The sequence below is a fragment of the Apostichopus japonicus genome, chromosome 17 (genome assembly GCF_037975245.1).
Source record: "Apostichopus japonicus isolate 1M-3 chromosome 17, ASM3797524v1, whole genome shotgun sequence".
Taxonomy (NCBI): domain Eukaryota; kingdom Metazoa; phylum Echinodermata; class Holothuroidea; order Aspidochirotida; family Stichopodidae; genus Apostichopus; species Apostichopus japonicus.
Window position 1 is genome coordinate 7,746,260 of NC_092577.1, and position 21,112 is coordinate 7,767,371.

Consider the following 21,112-nt stretch of genomic DNA (forward strand, 5'->3'; position numbering starts at 1 on the left):
ATTTTTAGACATTTAATGCAATTAACTCCCAGTGCCAAGGTGTGACACGATTGATATTTTGGGACAAGTTGTGAATGGGGTGGTGGAACATTTTCAAACTTAAAGATCATGTGATCTGAGGTCACCAATGTTATCATATCTGTTAACCCGCTGTCAACGCCATATTCAGATCTCAAAAGTGCCTTGTGATCAAAAATCCGATCACAATTTGTGATCCAAAAAGTGTTGGCTATAGTGTTGGTTACTGTATGGGTACATGTAGGACCACAATTACTTGGACTATTTGAGCCCAATCTTGCTATGATAATATTATGTGTATTGTCATATACCCCTACGCAAGGAACCACAGTGCCCTTGGGCTCTTGTTTTTTTTTATATAAACACAAGATTTGCTGAGGCTTTATAATTTAATATTAACTCTGCATAAATGCCTCAGCAAGTGAGTCTGGCTTTTTACTATGATCATACTGTCTGAAGCCTATGTGCTTCCACTTGCTATATGTTACATATGTAACAATCAAGTCTTTGTTAATAAAATGTAGAATGACTAACTGGAACCATATCTCCTTTTCCATTCTAACATTTCCTTCCTTACCCCTCTCAGTGCATCTAAAGCCTACGAAAATTGATATCAAATTTAAATCTGAAGATAATCTAGTCTTTATGCCATTTGCCAATAAGCTATATATTAACGGATTCCAAGTAGAAGTATTTGGTTGTTGTACTATAATGTGTGCATGTGTTGTTGTCAGTCAGTAATACAAGACATGCAGATAGCTTCTGGACCCTATGCATGTCCTCAGAGTAAAAACCAAAGTAATTCAGATTTCCATTCTTACCCATTGTTTAATAGTGTTGATATATTCTCTTAATGTGTATTGTCTAAAGATGTACATTATTTGCACTTCAGCTATAGTACTGGCCATTCAAGAGATATTTCCATCAAACTCAAGCACATATGTGCTTTCTACATCTATTTCCTGTTGCAGATAGCTCACAAATTTGGTAGAAAACTTCCAGCAATTGTTAAAAGTTGTTTTATTGGCGGGGGAAGGGGGCTTCAAAACTCTTCGGATGTAACATCAGTTACCACTACAACTGTTTTAAATTGCTAGTTGTATTGATTAGCACAGATGCTAAACATATTCTTAAAAAGCAGCTAAGGTGCTTTGAATGATATTAGTCCTGTGCTGTTAGCTATGTCATTCCAACTAACCCAAATATATATAAAAACCGAAATAGAAAACAAAATATATGCTGCCCTTAGAATAAAGCTATGTAAAATATTCATATACTTATTAATAAGACACAAGGAAAGACATTGATGTCTGTTACACAAATGATCACAGACCTGATGAATTTTCTCCTTGATAAATCTGATAAATGGAAAGTTGAGTTATTTTGTATTTTCTCTCTAACCTCCAGGTGATACGGTTATCAACATTTCTTCAGTGCATTTCCTCCAAGAAAGTGAAAGAAAAGGTCAAGTGGGAACACATCATTGATGTCATAACTTCCTCTGTGGATGTGAGTCTGGTGAGTCTTTTCATAATAATTTCTGAACAGTCACTTTGTGAAATGATCATGGGTTGTATTGGATACTTTTGTAGGTGAAGACAGCTAGCATTATTAGTTCTATAAATAACATCAAATGCCTTTTTTAGATGCCACTTGTTTTATTATGTAGAGCTAACAAAATGTTCTTAACACAATTACTACATTGTAGTATGCAGTGGTGGCTGGAAGATTCCTCTAAAATGAAGACAGCTACTGATAGATACCTCAATTAAAATTTCATAAGAAAACTTCAACTTCTGTAGAAAATAATTATTGCCCACATGCCAGGCAAGCTAAGTTTTTCTAGTATGTACTGTACCTTGGTCTGATCATTAATGTGCTTGAAATTGAGAAACTTAAAATATCAAGCCTTTGAAGTTAAATGTACATAGCCACCTGTAATCTTGGTATTTGTTTTGACCCATTAATACAATAAAGTCAGATGAGGGCGAATGAATTAGGGATACTCCCGGCATATGTTACTAGTAATTGCTATCTTTAGACCTTACAGTATATCCCCATTTAACTAGTATTGCCAGTAGTCATATATCTTTTAAATAACTTTTGAATATGAATGAAGCCATGAGGTGCAATGTTCACTGCTATCCTGTAGATGTACCTAAGTAACATTTTACTATTTAACATTTTTCATTGCTCACAGAAAACTGTTCTAAACTGCACACTTTTAATATTGTATACATTGGCAAGATTTCAAGTTGTATTACAGAAATGTAGTTATACTGATGATTGACCCATCCCTAGCATGGATGTAGGCCAAATGCCCTGCCCACCCCCCCCCCACCCACCCACCCATCCCCCAAAAATCAAATCGAGACAGATCGGTACAGCAGGGTTGCAACCATGTATTATTCGTGGGGACCTAAATCAAGATAAAAATCAAGAAGGAAGGAGTGATCCATCACTTTGAGAAACTACTTTAACAATACATTTCTCAAGTACAGTAAATGAAGATATAACATGCAGTACAACATACAAAGTTCATAAATCTTCAAGATTGTTTCAAGAGAGACAAACATAGCACATGTTTGATTCTATGTACTCTTCATATTTACAAATATCTTAAAGAGTTGGGCACAGCCCTCCTCTTTGCCCCTCCTCATCTGGACAACATAACAGTTTCCCCCTCCCACTGCAATAGGTGATCAAGCTCCTGGGTTAGACATGATACAATAAGGTATCAATTAGACCTTAAACCAGCTTTTCCTTTCACCCTTCCTCCAAAATCCAAATGATAACAAGTGAAAGCACAAACTGTTTGATATGACTTATTGACAGACTAATACTAAAGGAGATGCTATTTATCAGAACCTGAGATGTACTTGTTCCTCTTTGGTTAACAAGATATTGCAGATACAGGTCACTTTATTAATTCTCATTTTGTTTGGAATGCACAAAATATATTTCTTTCCAACTCTTGATACATTGGTATGGTATGGTGCTTTGCTATAAGCTACAGTACTGTACTGTACTATCTTTTTGTGAACATTTTGTTGACATGCTACTGTATTGCTGTGTATGTTTTGTGCATTGAATAAACAAAGCCTATTCACCTTGTTAGCCCCAAACACAAATTTTATCGATCCCATCACAAAATACTCAATCAGTGGTAACAAATATACTTTGATTTTATCCATTATATTATTCATTGAATAAATATATTACACTTAGCCATTCTTTGTTTTACAACGTTGAGAACCCAATCTCTAAATAATTACAAATAATTATATCGTTAAGCTTGTATAGCACAGTCACATAGTATCAAATCTGCTAGAAAAGTTTAGATTATAGTCATGGCATTATGGCAATAGACTTTCTATCTTTTGTAGAGTTTGTTATGTTTCTTTGTTAATGTTTTTTTTTTTTTTTTGTAAATTCAGATGTACAGTATGTCTACTCAAGTCTTCAGTCTAGCACTGATGTACAGTAATATCTAACGCTGACATTCCAGTAGAGAGGACTTTTCTTCTTTGTGTGAGATGTGCATTTTTAGCATCTCTAAGTTAATACTCATTGATGGGTTTATATCTTTTAGTGGTATTGTTTCTGTTACACCCTTCCTCTTATGCCCATCTTTGTTTCGAAATGATTTTTCTTCATTTATGATTTTCAAATGCAACTGTTTTCCATATTTCATTGTCAGAATATGCTATGATAGTTCGCTGACTAATTACTTTAATGTGTTATATTATTTATTTTAAACATAAAATAAAATACAGTAACAAAGTTACTATATAAATTTCCTTGCTTTGGGGGAGATGTTGGCGAGGTAGCATGACATGTAAAAGAGTTGTGTTAACTATGTGCATGTAAGTTATGTAGTTAGGCTGTATACTGGGTGGATTGACATACATGGTATGTATATTGGTTAATTAACATACATGGTATGTATAATGGGTTAATTGGCAAACATGGTATGCATAATGTGTTGATTGACATACATGCTATGTATAATGAGTTGATTGGCATACATGGTATGTATAATGGGTGGATTGGCATACATGGTATATATATTTATTGGATTGGCATACATGGTATGTAAAATGGATGGATTGGCATACATGGTATGTATAATGGGTTGATTGGCATACATGTTATGTATAATGGGTTCATTGGCATACATGGTATGTATAATGGGTTGTTGGCATACATGGTAAACGTGTATAATGGGTTAATTGGCATACATGGTATGTATAATGGGTAGATTGGCATACTTGGTATGTATAATGGGTTGATTGGCATACATGGTATGTATAATGGGTGGATTGTCATACATGGTATGTATAATATGTAATTGGCATAACATGGTATGTATAATATGTGATTGGCATACATGGTTTGTATAATGGGTTGATTGGCATTCATGGTATGTATGGTGGGTTGATTGGCATACATGGTATACATGAGGGTTGATTGGCATACATGGTATATATAATGGGTTGATCGGCATATATGGTATGTATAATGGGTTGATTGGCATACGTGGTATGTATAATAGGTGGATTAGCTACATGGTATGTATCATGGTTGATTGGCAAACATGATATATATCATTGGTTGATTGGCATACAGTTCATGGTATGTATAATGGGTTGATTGGCATACATAGTATTTATAATGGGTGAATTGGCATACATGGTATGTATAATGGGTTGATATGCATACATGGTATGTGTAATGTGTTGATTGGCATACATGGTATGTATAATGGGTTGATATGCATACATGGTATGTTTAATGTGTTGATTGACATATATATATGGTATGTATAATGGGTTGATTGGCATACATGGTTTCTATAATGGGTTGATATGCATACATGGTATGTAAATGGGTTGATTGGCATACATGGTATGTACAATGGGTTGATTGCCGTACATGGTATGTATAATGGGTTGATATGCATACATGGTATGTGTAATGGGTTGATTGGCATACATGGTATGTGTAATGGGTTGATTGGCATACATGGTTTCTATAATGGGTTGATTGGCATACATGGTTTCTATAATGGGTTTATATGCATACATGGTATGTAAATGGGTGGATTGGCAAACTGTACATGGTATGTATAATATGTGATTGGCATACGTGGTATGTATAATGGGTTGATTGGCATACATGGTATTTATAATGGTTTGATTGGCATACATGGTATGTATAATGGGTTGATATGAATACATGGTATTATAATGGGTGAATTGGCATACATACATGTATAATGGGTTAATATGCATACATGGTATGTGTAATGGGTGGATCGGCAAACATGGTATGTATAATTGGTGGATTGGCTACATGGTATGTATAATGGGTGGATTGGCATACATGGTATGTATAATGGGTTAATTGCCATACATGGTATGTATAATGGGTTAATATGCATACATGGTATGTGTAATGTGTTGATTGGCATACATGGTATGTATAATAGGTTGATTGGCATACATGGTTTCTATAATGGGTTGATTGGCATACATGGTTTCTATAATGGGTTGATATGCATACATGGTATGTAAATGAGTTGATTGGCATACATGGTATGTATAATATGTGATTGGCATACATGGTATGTATAATGGATTGATTGGCATATATACATGGTATGTATGATGGGTTGATTGGCATACATGGTATGTATATTGGGTTGATTGGCGTACATGGTATGTATACTGGGCTGATTGGCCTACATGGTTATATGATGGGTTGATTGGCATACATGGTATGTATAATGGGTGGATTGGCATATATACATGGTATGTATGATGGGTTGATTGGCATACATGGTATATGTGAGGGTTGATTGGCATACATGGTATGTATATTGGGTGGATTTGCATTGATGGTATGTATAATGGGTTGATTGGCATACATGGTTATATGATGGGTTGATTGGCATGCATGGTATGTATAATTGGTGGATTGGCATATATACATGGTATGTATAATGGGTTGATTGGCAAACATGGTTTCTATAATGGGTTGAGTGGCATACATGGTTTCTATAATGGGTTGATATGCATACATGGTATGTAAATGGGTTGATTGGCATACATGGTATGTATAATATGTGATTGGCATACATGGTATCTATAATGGGTTGATATGCATACATGGTATGTAAATGGGTTGATTGGCATACATGGTATGTATAATATGTGATTGGCATACATGGTATGTATAATGGGTTGATTGGCATATATACATGGTATGTATGATGTATGGATTGGCTACATGGTATGTATAATGGTTGATTGGCAAACATGATATGTATCATTGGTTGATTGGCATACAGTTCATGGTATGTATAATGGGTTGATTGGCATACATTGTAATTATAATGGTTTGATTGGCATACATGGTATGTATAATGGGTTGATTGGCATACATGGTATGTATAATGGGTGAATTGGCATACATGTTATGTATAATGGGTTGATATGCATACATGGTATGTGTAATGGGTGGATTGGCATACATGGTATGTATAATTGGTGGATTGGCTACATGGTATGTATAATGGGTGGATTGGCATACATGGTATGTATAATGGGTTGATATGCATACATGGTATGTGTAATGGGTGGATCGGCATACATGGTATGTATAATTGGTGGATTGGCTACATGGTATGTATAATGGGTGGATTGGCATACATGGTATGTATAATGGGTTGATTGGCATACATGGTATGTATAATTGGTTGATATGCATACATGGTATGTGTCATGGGTGGATCGGCATACATGGTATGTATAATTGGTGGATTGGCTACATGGTATGGATAATGGGTGAATTGGCAAACATGGTTTGTATAATGGGTTGATATGCATACATGGTATGTGTAATGGGTGGATCGGCATACATGGTATATATAATTGGTGGATTGGCTACATGGTATGTATAATGGGTGATTTGGCATACATGGTATGTATAATGGGTTGATTGGCATACATGGTATGTATAATGGGTTAATTGACATACATGGTATGTATAATGGGTTGATATGCATACATGGTATGTGTAATGTGTTGATTGGCATACATGGTATGTATAATAGGTTGATTGGCATACATGGTTTCTATAATGGGTTGATATGCATACATGGTATGTAAATGGGTTGATTGGCATACATGGTATGTATAATGGGTTGATTGGCATACATGGTATGTATAATGGGTTGATATGCATACATGGTATGTGTAATGGGTGGATCGGCATACATGGTATGTATAATGGGTGGATTGGCTACATGGTATGTATAATGGGTGAATTGGCATGCATGGTATGTATAATGGGTTGATATGCATACATGGTATGTGTAATTGGTGGATCCCCATACATGGTATGTATAATTGGTGGATTGGCTACATGGTATGTATAATGGGTGGATTGGCATACATGGTATGTTATGATTGGCATACAGTTCATGGTATGTATAATGGGTTGATTGGCATACATTGTATTTATAATGGTTTGATTGGCATACATGGTATGTATAATGGGTTGATTGGCATACATGGTATGTATAATGGGTTAATTGACATACATGGTATGTATAATGGGTTGATATGCATACATGGTATGTATAATGGGTTGATTGGCATACATGGTATGTATAATAGGTTGATTGGCATACATGGTTTCTATAATGGGTTGATATGCATACATGGTATGTAAATGTGTTGATTGGCATACATGGTATGTATAATATGTGATTGGCATACATGGTATGTATAATGGATTGATTGGCATATATACATGGTATGTATGATGGGTTGATTGGCATACATGGTATGTATATTGGGTGGATTTGCATACATGGTTATATGATGGGTTGATTGGCATACATGGTATGTATAATGGGTTGATTGGCAAACATGGTTTATATAATGGGTTGATTGGCATACATGGTTTCTATAATCGGTTTATATGCATACTGTACATGGTATGTAAATGGGTGGATTGGCATACATGGTATGTATAATATATGATTGGCATACATGGTATGTATAATGGGTTGATTGGCATAAATGGTATGTATGGTGGGTTGATTGGCATACATGGTATACATGAGGGTTGATTGGCATACATGGTATGTATAATGGGTTGATTGGCATTTATGGTATGTATAATGGGTTGATTGGCATACATGGTATGTATAATGGGTTGATTGGCATACATGGTTATATGATGGGTTGATTGGCATACATGGTATGTTTAATTGGTAGATTGGCATATATACATGGTATGTATAATGGGTTGATTGGCATATATACATGGTATGTATGATGTATGGATTGGCTACATGGTATGTATAATGGTTGATTGGCAAACATGATATGTATCATTGGTTGATTGGCATACAGTTCATGGTATGTATAATGGGTTGATTGCATACATGGTATTTATAATGGTTTGATTGGCATACATGGTATGTATAATGGGTTGAATGGGTATAATGGTCAATTCCACGGTGACTCGCGTGACATTTTTACTAAAATTCCTCTCTATTTAATATCATTAAACAAATAAAGAAATTACCTGGGAGGAAAGCATTCATGTAGTCAGTAAGGTAAGCCTTAATGCTTACAACAGTAGACAAAAAATATTTATACCTGAAGTATTGGGGGTGAAATTGGCGAAAAACTAAACGTGACTCGCGTGACAGTTACTATTAGCAAAAATCAGAATGCACACACAAATGTTTGATTTCTTATGTCTTATTAAAATATTTCCAATCACTTTTTGTAATCATACCGAAGTTGAAAAACACCTCTACCTCAATTGCTATGCAACTTTGAAAAAATGTTGTAACGCATGAAAATAACGATGAAGATGTATTGTGACTCGCGTGACAAGAAAACGTGACTCGCGTAACTAGTTCACTTTTCGGATAGTTCTAGACCAAATGCAGTTGTGAATCAAAGGTATAGATCTTGCATAGTGAAATATAACATTCATTGGTATAGAAAGTTTCCAAAAAGTACTTCCCTTGGGAATATTCAGATGATATTATGTCCCCGAGTTACCTTCATGACTGCAGACAGTAGGTAATATACTGTACGGGTAGTACAGTTGTTCAGGCAATATATCATGTCAATTAATATTTGTAACAACATTTAGTCTGTTGAAGTCACTCATTTGAGAGTTATAGAAGAAAGAGATCTATCAAAATGTGATTCAAATTACCGTTCTCATTTGTCATATTTGAATAAACCAAAAGTGTAATATTTGAGAAGATACATTCGCTCATAGGATTTTGGGAATGATTGAGCAGTTAAAACCTTAAGGTTGTCAAGTCATAGCACATGGCATTGCCAGATACAAATATAGATTATGTTTTTGTATAGTACTTAAAAATCAATGACAAGTGCTAACTTTCCAAATGTGGTGATAAAATAGGCATTATATTGTGAATAAATATTCATGATTTTAAATTCTGATACTTCAAATGAAATTATCATAATTAGTTGCATTATGTGTGCCCATATTATTCAAGTTGCCTAATTAAAGGGGAATGCATATCTGATATCTTTAATCAGTGATTCATTCATCAAACTATAACATCCCTGCAAATTTCACACAGTAAATAGGTAGAAACACTATCTTGATTTGACGTGACTCGCGTGACGTGACTCGCGTGACATTCGTAAAGGGTGATTTTCTGCAAAATTTGAATATCTTCTGAAAAGGAAAATTCAGTAATCCTTTTGGTATCTATGTGAAGACGTGATATTCATTATTTGGAGTAAAACTATTGTGCAGGCAAGGAGAAAAAAAACAAAAACAGTGAATTTTGTGACTCACGTGGCAGTAAATCGAGGGTGTTTACTGTGTTCAATTTACCGCTGTTGTCTAATGTCTTGATGTCAAAATAAAATTGAAGCTATAAAGTGAGCACTATGCTATAGCAAATATAATTAGTCCAACACACAGTTAATAGGTAGAAACACTATCTTGAATTGACGTGACTCGCGTGACGTGACTCGCGTGACATTCGTAAAGGGTGATTTTCCGCAAAATTTGAATACCTTCCGGAAAGGAAAATTCAGTAATCCTTTTGGTATCTATGTGAAGACTTGATATTCATTATTTGTAGTAAAACTATTGTGCAGGCAAGGAGAAAAAAAACAAAAACAGTAAATTTTGTGACTCGCGTGACAGTAAATCGAGGGTGTTTTCAATTCACCACTATTGTCTAATGCCTTGATGTAGAAAACAAATTGAAGCTATTAAGTGAGCACTATGCTATAGCAAATATAATTAGTCCAAAACACTGATGATACCTATGATTACTATGTACAAATCTGCACAAAATGAAATTTCACTGTATTTTTCATAATTTAGTTACTACGGGAACCATTTGTTATTACCGACCCCATAATCAAACAAATGATGTTTCTGGGGTGAAAAAATCATTTTTAGTAACTACAAGTATTCTATTTATTGGAAACTTATACAATTTTAATGTACAATGATTTTAAATTTTTTGGTATGATGTTGACCTTATCATGGAATTGACCATATATGCCAATCCACCAATTATACATACCATGTATGCCAATCAACCCATCATATAACCATGTATGCCAATGTTCCCATTATACATACCATGAATGCAAATCCACCCAATATACATACCCTGTATGCCAATCAACCCTCAAATATACCATGTATGCCAATCAACCCATTTTAGATACCATGTATGCCAATCAACCCATTTTACATACCATGTATGCAAATTCACCGTGTATACATACCATGAATGCTAATCAACCCATTATACATACCATGTATATATGCCAATCAACCCATCATACATACCATGTATATATGCCAATCAATCCATTATACATACCATGTATGCCAATCACATATTATACATACCATGTATGCCAATCAACCCATGTACATACCATGTATGCATATCAACCCATTATAGAAACCATGTACGCCAATCAACCCATTATAGAAACCATGTATGCCAATCAACCCATTATACATACCATGTATGCCAATCAACACATTATACATACCATGTATGCTAATCACCCATCATATAACCATGTATGCCAATCAACCTATTATACATACCATGTATGCCAATCAACACTTTACACATACCATGTATGCATATCAACCCATTATACATACCATGTATGCCAATCAACCCATTATACATACCATGTATGCCAATCCACCCATTATACATACCATGTAGCCAATCCACCAATTATACATACAATGTATGCCGATCCACCGATTACACATACCATGTATTCATATCAACCCATTATACATACCATGTATGCCAATTCACCCATTATACATACCATGTATGCCAATCAACCCATTATACATACCATGTATGCCAATCAAACCATTATAAATACCATGTATGCCAATCAACCCATTATACATACCATGAACTGTATGCCAATCAACCAATGATACATATTATGTTTGCCAATCAACCATTATACATACCATGTAGCCAATCCATACATCATACATACCATGTATATATGCCAATCAACCCATTATACATACCATGTATGCCAATCAACCCATTTTAGATACCATGTATGCCAATCAACCCATTTTAGATACCATGTATGCCAATCATCCCATTTTACATACCATGTATGAAAATTCACCCTGTATACATACAATGAATGCTAATCAACCCATTATACATACCATGTATATATGCCAATCCACCCATTATACATACCATGTATGCCAATCAACCTACTATACACCATGTATGCCAATCAACCCATTATACATACCACATATGCCAATCAGCCCATTATACATACCATGTATGCCAATAAACCCATTATACATACCATGTATGCCAATCAACCCATCATATAACCATGAATGCAAATACACCCAATATACATACCATGTATGCCAATCAACCAATCATACATACCATGTATATATGCCAATCAACCCATTATACATACCATGTATGCCAATCAACCCATTTTAGATACCATGTATGCCAATCAACCCATTTTAGATACCATGTATGCCAATCAACCCATTTTACATACCATGTATGCAAATTCACCCTGTATACATACCATGAATGCTAATCAACCCATTATACATACCATGTATATATGCCAATCAACCAATGATACATACCATGTATATGCCAATCAATCCATTATACATACCATGTATGCCAATCACATATTATACATACCATGTATGCCAATCAACCCATTTACATACCATGTATGCATATCAACCCATTATAGGAACCATGTATGCCAATCAACCCATTTTACATACCATGTATGCCAATCAACACTTTACACATACCATGTATGCATATCAACCCATTATACATACCATGTATGGCAATTAACCCATTATACATACTATGTATGCCAATCAACCCATTATACATACCATGTATGCCAATCCACCCATTATACATACCATGTAGCCAATCCACCAATTATACATACCATGTATGCCGATCCACCCATTACACATACCATGTATGCATATCAACCCATTATACATACCATGTATGCCAATCAACCCAATATACATACCATGTATGCCAATCAAACTTGTATACATAACATGTATATCAATCAACCAATTATACATACCATGTATACCAATCCACCCATTATACATACCATGTATGCCAATCAACCCATTATACATACCATGTATGCCAATCAACCCATTATACATACCATGTATGCCAATTCACCCTGTATACATACCATGAATGCCAATCAACACAGTATACATACCATGTATGCCAATCAACCCACTATACATACAATGTATGCCAATGACCCATTATACATGCCATGTTTTTGTCAATCAACCCATTATACATACCATGTGTGCCAATCAACCCATTATACATACCATGAATGCCAATCAACCCATTATACATACCATGCATGCCAATCAAACCATTATACATACCATGTATGCAAATCAACCCACTATACATACCATGTATGCCAATCAACCCATCATACATACCATGTATGTGTCACAAGTAAAGGAGTAATCCCCCACCTGGACACGTCTCAATCTGCTTAGCGTTCGACACCCGAGACGAATGACATAAATAAATGACAGACCACCAAGAATTTTGCGAAATGAAACATATAATTTATTTACAACTCGACCAATGACTTTTTGGTCTCGACAAAAGAAACATATATACCCAACACAAAAAATACACACGTCGGTTAGCATTCGCTAACCCAACCAACCCTTCCAAATAACTCTACTAAGGATCTGCCCTATCGCTTAATTCTTCCCTATCGCTTAGATTTCTTCTCTATCGCTTAGATTTCTTCTCTATCGCTAGATTTCTTCCGGCTGGTACCCTGCAGGAAGCTCCAGACGGTACGGCGAGCCCCTCACACCAGCGTAGCCGTCGGGCCCCAACACTGCAACCCTATATGACAAAAACACACCAAAACTACTCTCAGGCATGCGCCAAATGGCAAACACATGGCTATACTTATATCTATACCAACGAATATTGTCAAACTATGACGTCAAAAGCCCCTATCTGACGTAAAGTCAGCAAGCAACACACAACCAATATGGTGTCACTAATTACCAAATAATACCAAGAACCTCCGGGTCAACCCTTACCATGAAACACATAATAGCTACTCGATACTACATATCACAATAACAAAATGGCGGCAGCCCGATGTTTGGAAACAGAACATGGTTAGAACGCCCTCAAATTGGCGATAACTACCCGTTCCACTACATATGATAATCTACAAAATCAATCAACCCAACCAAAGGCACTAAGGCGAACTTATAATTCGCACACACTTATACGACCTAAAAATACCTTAAATGCTTTAAACGCATTTGACCCTAAACAATTACATATTCGTATGCCTAAGCATGGCTAAACATTTTACCAAACTGACTGAATTGCGAGCCATAGATCGAGGACTCTTTGAAATACAATACATTAATTTCTCCACAAACCCTACTATGCGATCAACAATACAGATACCAATTAAATGCGTAATACGGACAAAAAATCAACTTACGGGATCGTCCTAATAGTAAATCCCGGATTAACTTGGTCAAACGGCCAGGGACGTAACACACAGTAAAACGCCCTTTTCCGTGCACATACACAAAGAAATGTGTCCAAAATGATTTCGTCGAATTAGACAACGGATACACCCAGTAATCCTCAGGATACGCTGATATGGCTTAGGCTAAAACGCAACGCCACAAAATATCAACGTTCCCAATCTTTAGGCTCATACAAAGAAGCCTAGGCTCATACAAAGAAGCCTGGATAACGGCTAACACACAGAAGCCGAGTAATAAGACGACGAAGACCGGACGGTGGTGAGACTCACACAGAATGCCCCATCCAACCACACCCCAATCCTTATATAGCGACCTTAAGTTGACCCCTGCCCTTACCCGCCAAAGCACAATCTACGAATTCCGATGGACCCGTTTCCCACTATGCACTTGCTCGGATCTACATACATTACCCGAGAAGAACCCGTCTCCCCATTGTTCACCTCCTGGAATTTGCATACATTACTCGAAAGCAGAAATGAACAATTTGCAAAGGCCTAGGCTGCCCGGTGGAAATTCCACCCACAAGGAATGCTAAAATACAATGCAGGCGTGACACCATGCCAGTCGACCCATCATACATACCATGTATGCCAACCAATCCATCATACATACCATGTATGCCAATCAACACATCATACATACCATGTATGACAATCAAACAATTATACATGCCATGAATGCAAATCCACCCAATATACATACCATGTATGCCAATCAACCCATCATACATACCATGTATATATGCCAATCAACCCATTTTACATACCATGTATGCCAATCAACCCATTTACGATACCAGGTATGCCAATCAACCCATTTTACATACCATGTATGCAAATTCACCCTGTACACATACCATGTATGCCAATCAACCCATTATACATACCATGTATGCCAATCAACCCATCATACATACCATGTATGTCAATCAACCCATCATACATACCATGTATGCTAACCAACCCATCATACATACCATGTATGCCAATCAATCCATCATACATACCATGTACGCCGATCAACCCATTATACATACCATGAATGCAAATCCACCCAATATACATACCATGTATGCTAATCAGCACTCACGTATACCATGTATGCCAATCAACCCATCATACATACCATGTATGCCCATCAACCCATTAAATACAAAGTATGCCAATCAACCCAATATAGATACCATGTATGCCAATTACCCATTATACATACCATGTATGCCAATCAACCCATAATACATACCATGTATGCCAATCAACCCATTATAAATACCATGAATGCCAATCAACCCATTATACATACCATGAACTGTATGTCAATCAACCAATGATACATATCATGTTTGCCAATCAACCATTATACATACCATGTAGCCAATCCACCTATAATGCATACCATGTAAGCCAATCCACCCATAATACATACCATGTATGCCAATCAACCCACCATATATGCTGATCAACCCATTATACATACCATGTATACCAATCAACCCTCATGTATACCATGTATGCCAATCAACCCACCATACATACCATGTATGCCAATCAACCCAATATACATACGATGTATGCCAATCAACCCAGTATACATACCATGTATGCAAATCAACCCATTATACATACCATGTATGCCAATCCACCCATTATACATACCATGTATGCCAATCAACACATCATACATACCATGTATGCCAATCAACCCATTATACATACCATAAATGCAAATCCACCCAATATACATATCATGTATGCCAATCAACCCATCATACATACCATATATGCCAATCAACCCATTATACATACCATGTATGCCAATCAACCCATTTTAGATACCATGTATGCCAATCAACCCATTTTAGATACCATGTATGCCAATCATCCCATTTTACATAACATGTATGAAAATTCACCCTGTATACATACCATGAATGCTAATCAACCCATTATACATACCATGTATATATGCCAATCCACCCATTATACATACCATGTATGCCAATCCACCCATTAAACATACCATGTAGCCAATCCACCAACTATACATACCATGTATGCCGATCCACCCATTACACATACCATGTATGCTTATCAACCCATTATACATACCATGTATGCCAATTCACCCATTATACATACCATGAACTGTATGCCAATCAACCAATGATACATATCATGTTTGCCAATCAACCATTATACCTACCATGTAGCCAATCCACCTATTATACATACCATGTAAGCCAATCCACCCATAATACATAACATGTATGCCAATCAACCCATCATACATACTATAAATTCCGATCAACCCATTATACATACCATGTATGCCAATCAACCCATTATGTAAAAATAACATGAAAGGTAATATGAAACCTAATTAACTGAAAATACAATGAATATCAAGGACGGTTTATTAAGGTTAATTATGTTTTAATACTCTCTCATGTTAAGTATATAATTATTCATGAGATGCTGATGATTTTGTGTGTAGTAGTTTAAACTTAGATCCTCTTTTCGTTTGTTTATCATTCCCAGCCAGTTTTCAGTTGTTCATTTATACTTGTATAATTAAGCTTGATGTAAAATATAATCCAGCTGAACTTAAATGTGTGACTTCTTGTAGGTTTTTATTCCTTGCCGAATGCCGAATGAAATAATGCGATGGTGATGGCGTGCATGTGTGTGTATGTGTGTGTGTATGTGACACTTTGGTTCCTAAACACAATATCTCAGGAAATCAAACATGCTTGAACTTAGTGTGTGGGTAGCCTTTAGTGAGTAGATGTTCGCATTTTTTTTCATGGAGGTCAAGGGTCATTTGAGAGATCACCGGAGGTTATAGGCAAAAAAAAAATTGTAAACACTGTATCTCAAGAAGTTAAAAATGCTTGAACTTTAAACTTAGACTGTTATTAGACCTACTGTAGAATAGCAAATCATCTCTATTGGTTTTCATGGAGGTCAAAGGTAATTTGGTGTCACCAGAGGACAAAGGCTGAAAACCATATGTATAAACTGGATATCTCAAGAAATGAAAGATGCTTGAACTTTGTTTGTTGGTAGCCTTTGGTGAGCAAAAGATCCCTTTTGTTTTTCATGGAGGTCAAATGTCGTTGAATGTCAAATGTTGTTACAGTCGGAATAAATGTAATTATGCAGAAGTGACGTTTGCTTGACCTTCGAACCTCTTTGCATAGGCAAGCGTTACTTAACTCTGCAAGACTTGCCATTTGCTGAGCAGAAATTTTCTGCTCAGCAATTCAGCTCATTAGAAAATCTTGTATCTAAAGTTTCTTCTCATATTGGCAAGGAATCACTAAGTCACGTGACTTTCTGGTTTGCATTGCGTTTATAGTTGTATGTAGTACTGTATGTGGTACTACTACTCCGTATGTAGAGTACTGGTTAGAATTGAAATCTAAATCATTCTACCTATGAGTTTATTTTGTTATCATCAAACAGTATATTGCTCCCAAATTTCTCAAAGAACAGTTTGTTATTCAACTGTTGAAGTACCCCTCTCGTCTCCCTTAGGCCTGGAACGACTTGTCTGTTTGTTTGATGTTGTTAGTATTTGCATACAATGTAATAGTTGTACACACTTTCCAAAGTACACACTAAGCCTAAATTTCACTAGATGTAAGATGAAACATGTGACCCACAGCATGGAGACATATCACGTGCTCTGTAACATCACAACTGTATATCACTTAAACGGGAGATGATTGTCACATGGTAATGTCTTCAAGTTTAGTGGAATCACTAGGGATGGGAGGGGTGAGGTGTGATGGTTATAACGGTGTATGTTCTAACTTTCCTAACATTCAGCACATATCCCTGTACACGCAGTAGTTTAGTATCATGAAATTTGGCGTCGTGGAGTGTTCTTGAGACGTTAATTATTAATAACCCAAATTAAAGGTGATATTCGTTGCACCGACAGGCTGAATATATTGAGTGTCAATGTAAGGTGTGTGAGTCGGGAGGGTGGCTGTTGGGGGTGCATTGTCACATCTTCCTTAGTTCACTTGTTATATCAGGGAATTACATTTTGTAACATTCTTCAGTGTCGACGACACCAGCTCCACTCATCTGCAATTGTACTTTATGGCATTACTGAGTCATTCGGCTGGATCCTTTGTTAGCGAAACAATACGATTTAATCAAACGATCGATTTTAAATTAAATTCATATTCTCAGTTTTCGTTTGGTGTCGACATATCTAGGTACACGTCAACAATTCGTGATAAACGTTTCAATTTCGATAATAATCGCAAGTTTGTGATATCAGTCTAAATGTTCTATAAAAAATTAAAAATATCAGAAATTAAACCACACAATTGCAACATGTTAAGTCATTTTTTATTTCGGGAATCATAGTCGAAAGTCGAGATAAGCAGAGTAAATTCGACAAAGCATCTGTGAACATAATTTTCTGTAATCAATGTTCCTTCTGAGCCACCGTAATACCCTTACAAATTATATCGCGTACTTTGTAATAACAGTCGGAGCAGATGTTGCCACCTGGTACAGCTAAAACCAACAAAACGAAAAAAAAATGAAACCTAGACAATGATGTTTTATATACATAATGTATACCTCTATCATTCCAGTTTGATACTTTCAGAGGGTAGCAGACAAATATTTGAGGACCTATTCCCTCTCGTAGCTACTCCTCTGCACCTCCCCTGCCCTCCTTTGTGGTACAAGATTAGTTTCTGTACAGAATAGTTAATTTCATGATTTTGTATTAACGCTATATTTTCGTATCAAGAGAGAGTAAAAGTGCTTGTTTTACACTGAAGTTTAGTTGCTGCCCATAGTATATGACTACTCTTGTAGAAAAGCGTTCTCTCCATAGCATTGTAACAAGATCTCACTAGAAAAAAAGAAAAAACACACACAGGACCGCAACACTTGACAAAGATGCCTTACTGAGCATTGGTCGTTGATTTCCAGAAGGCTTACAGCTGTTACGTTGTTACGCTTGACTTGTGACTTGAGTTACAATAAAATCAAATGACTTGAGCAAAAGACTTGTGAATTGACTTAAAAAATCATTGGCTTGTTGAAAACAATGTGATAAACTCATCTCAAATTTCAGCTAACAGTAACATTTAAATCAATAAAGTATCATTCATTGTAACTTGATGATAATTATTGAAGCAACAAATGTTTTTCAGCAGCATAATCCAGTGATCTTGCAGAAATAAAACGAAACCTGTTTTCACCTGCTAGTCTACATATCAGAATATGAGAAAAGGGGAGTTTTCAAACAGGTCTTCCCGTTTTGTATTTGTGTTTTTTCCTTCTTAATATGAACTTTCTTCTTTTCGTATTTAATATGAATTTTCTTCTTTTCCTATCTATCTATCGTTATCATAAACTTATTATATTTATATTAATATATTTTTTCACATCTAACCTACCTTTCATAATCAGGAACTATGCTTGCCTATGGTTATCGCTATTTACTTAGCCTGCAAAACAAACTAAATTTAGAATGTACTTTACTACCGTTGTATGACAGTCACTGTTTACACAACAAACAAATATAAAGATCAAAGATAAAGAAGTGTATCCCGTGGTATCGTATAACTGTTTCATATTTAGTTGATATTATCATTATTACGATATATGGCTATATCTTTTCAAATTGAAGATAAGATGTTTCACTTCCATTACATACTACATTATCTGGTTTTAAAAAGATGGATAACGAAGATGTATTTTATTCTCACTGGGAAAAGAGAAACATATTTTAGATGCGTCCCGAGGAAATTTTTAGGGCAGCTTTAAAGGGCCATCAAGAAATCTTGTTTCTATATTATAAATTGGCATTTTCTAAAACAGATAACAAAATAATATTCCGGAGCTAACAGCATCGATTAATTTCATTATGTTCATCTAAACGGCATATGATACAAACTTGATACACCCAAGCAGCATAAGTCACGTACACGGATGTCGTTTGTGGAAGGTAAAGTTTACATCCAATCTGCATAAAGAAAAACCTACAAATAACTAGAACAACTGTATTTGTAAACAAATACGTGGTATTGTAGTGCGCGGTGAAGTTGACAGTTAGTTGTTGATATTCAATGGAGGGGTCTTTGATACTGCAAACCTTTTGAAGTTATTTCGGTTACGAATAAGCCAGTTCGGCGTTTGTTCCTTTGACGTAGACCAAAGCTAGGCTTTATTTCTAAAAAGTACTCTAGCCATGCGCCGACAATATAAACGAAGAAAGTGATATCTAAAACCATCACAAATTAACCGGATAACCAAGCCCATTAACGGTTGTCAATCACGACGTACATCTGTTCCGGACGTGACAGAGAATATCCAGTCCTGGACACTGATTGGTCAAATTGAACAACATGTTAACGTTACTGTAATCTCGTCATAGAAATTCAACTAGGAAGAATGCACAGTTTTTCGGCGTTTGTTTAAGCAGTGAAACCTTGAAATAAGTGAGGGCGCTTTGTGGTGTACGGCAAAAAGCCAGAACATTCGTAAATCTTTACATATGCATTGTACATTCGACTTTGAAACTGAATTTGATTATAACTGCTTTTTCTGAAAGAGTAGGTGTACTTTGCACAACAGAGACATGTTATGGCGACCAGAGTGGTAAGTACTATACTATTGATTTAAGAACCAACTTTCTTGCCTCTCTAATGACTCGCGTAAGTGGGGTGTTTGTGCAACTTTTAATGTCTGGAAAGGGTAAATTCCGGTATCTGAGAGGCACAGTTTTCTTGCTTGTATTATTTTAGTGCTACACTCAAATAGTGACTGAGCCTAGTTGTCCCTTAACAATGCCGTGAAAAAGCAACCCTCTCGCCTCCGCACCCTCTTCCCACACACCTATTTTTGTGTAATACTTCCATATTAGTCTGTGC

The 21,112-nt window shown here is 35.9% G+C and overlaps 1 protein-coding gene across 1 annotated transcript in view; it reads right to left on the reverse strand.

Moving 5' to 3' along the window:
- LOC139985121 (NLR family CARD domain-containing protein 4-like) overlaps positions 1-21,112 on the reverse strand; it is a 101,344-nt gene that overhangs the window by 69,134 nt on the left and 11,098 nt on the right. The gene's annotated exons all lie outside the window — the stretch shown is intronic.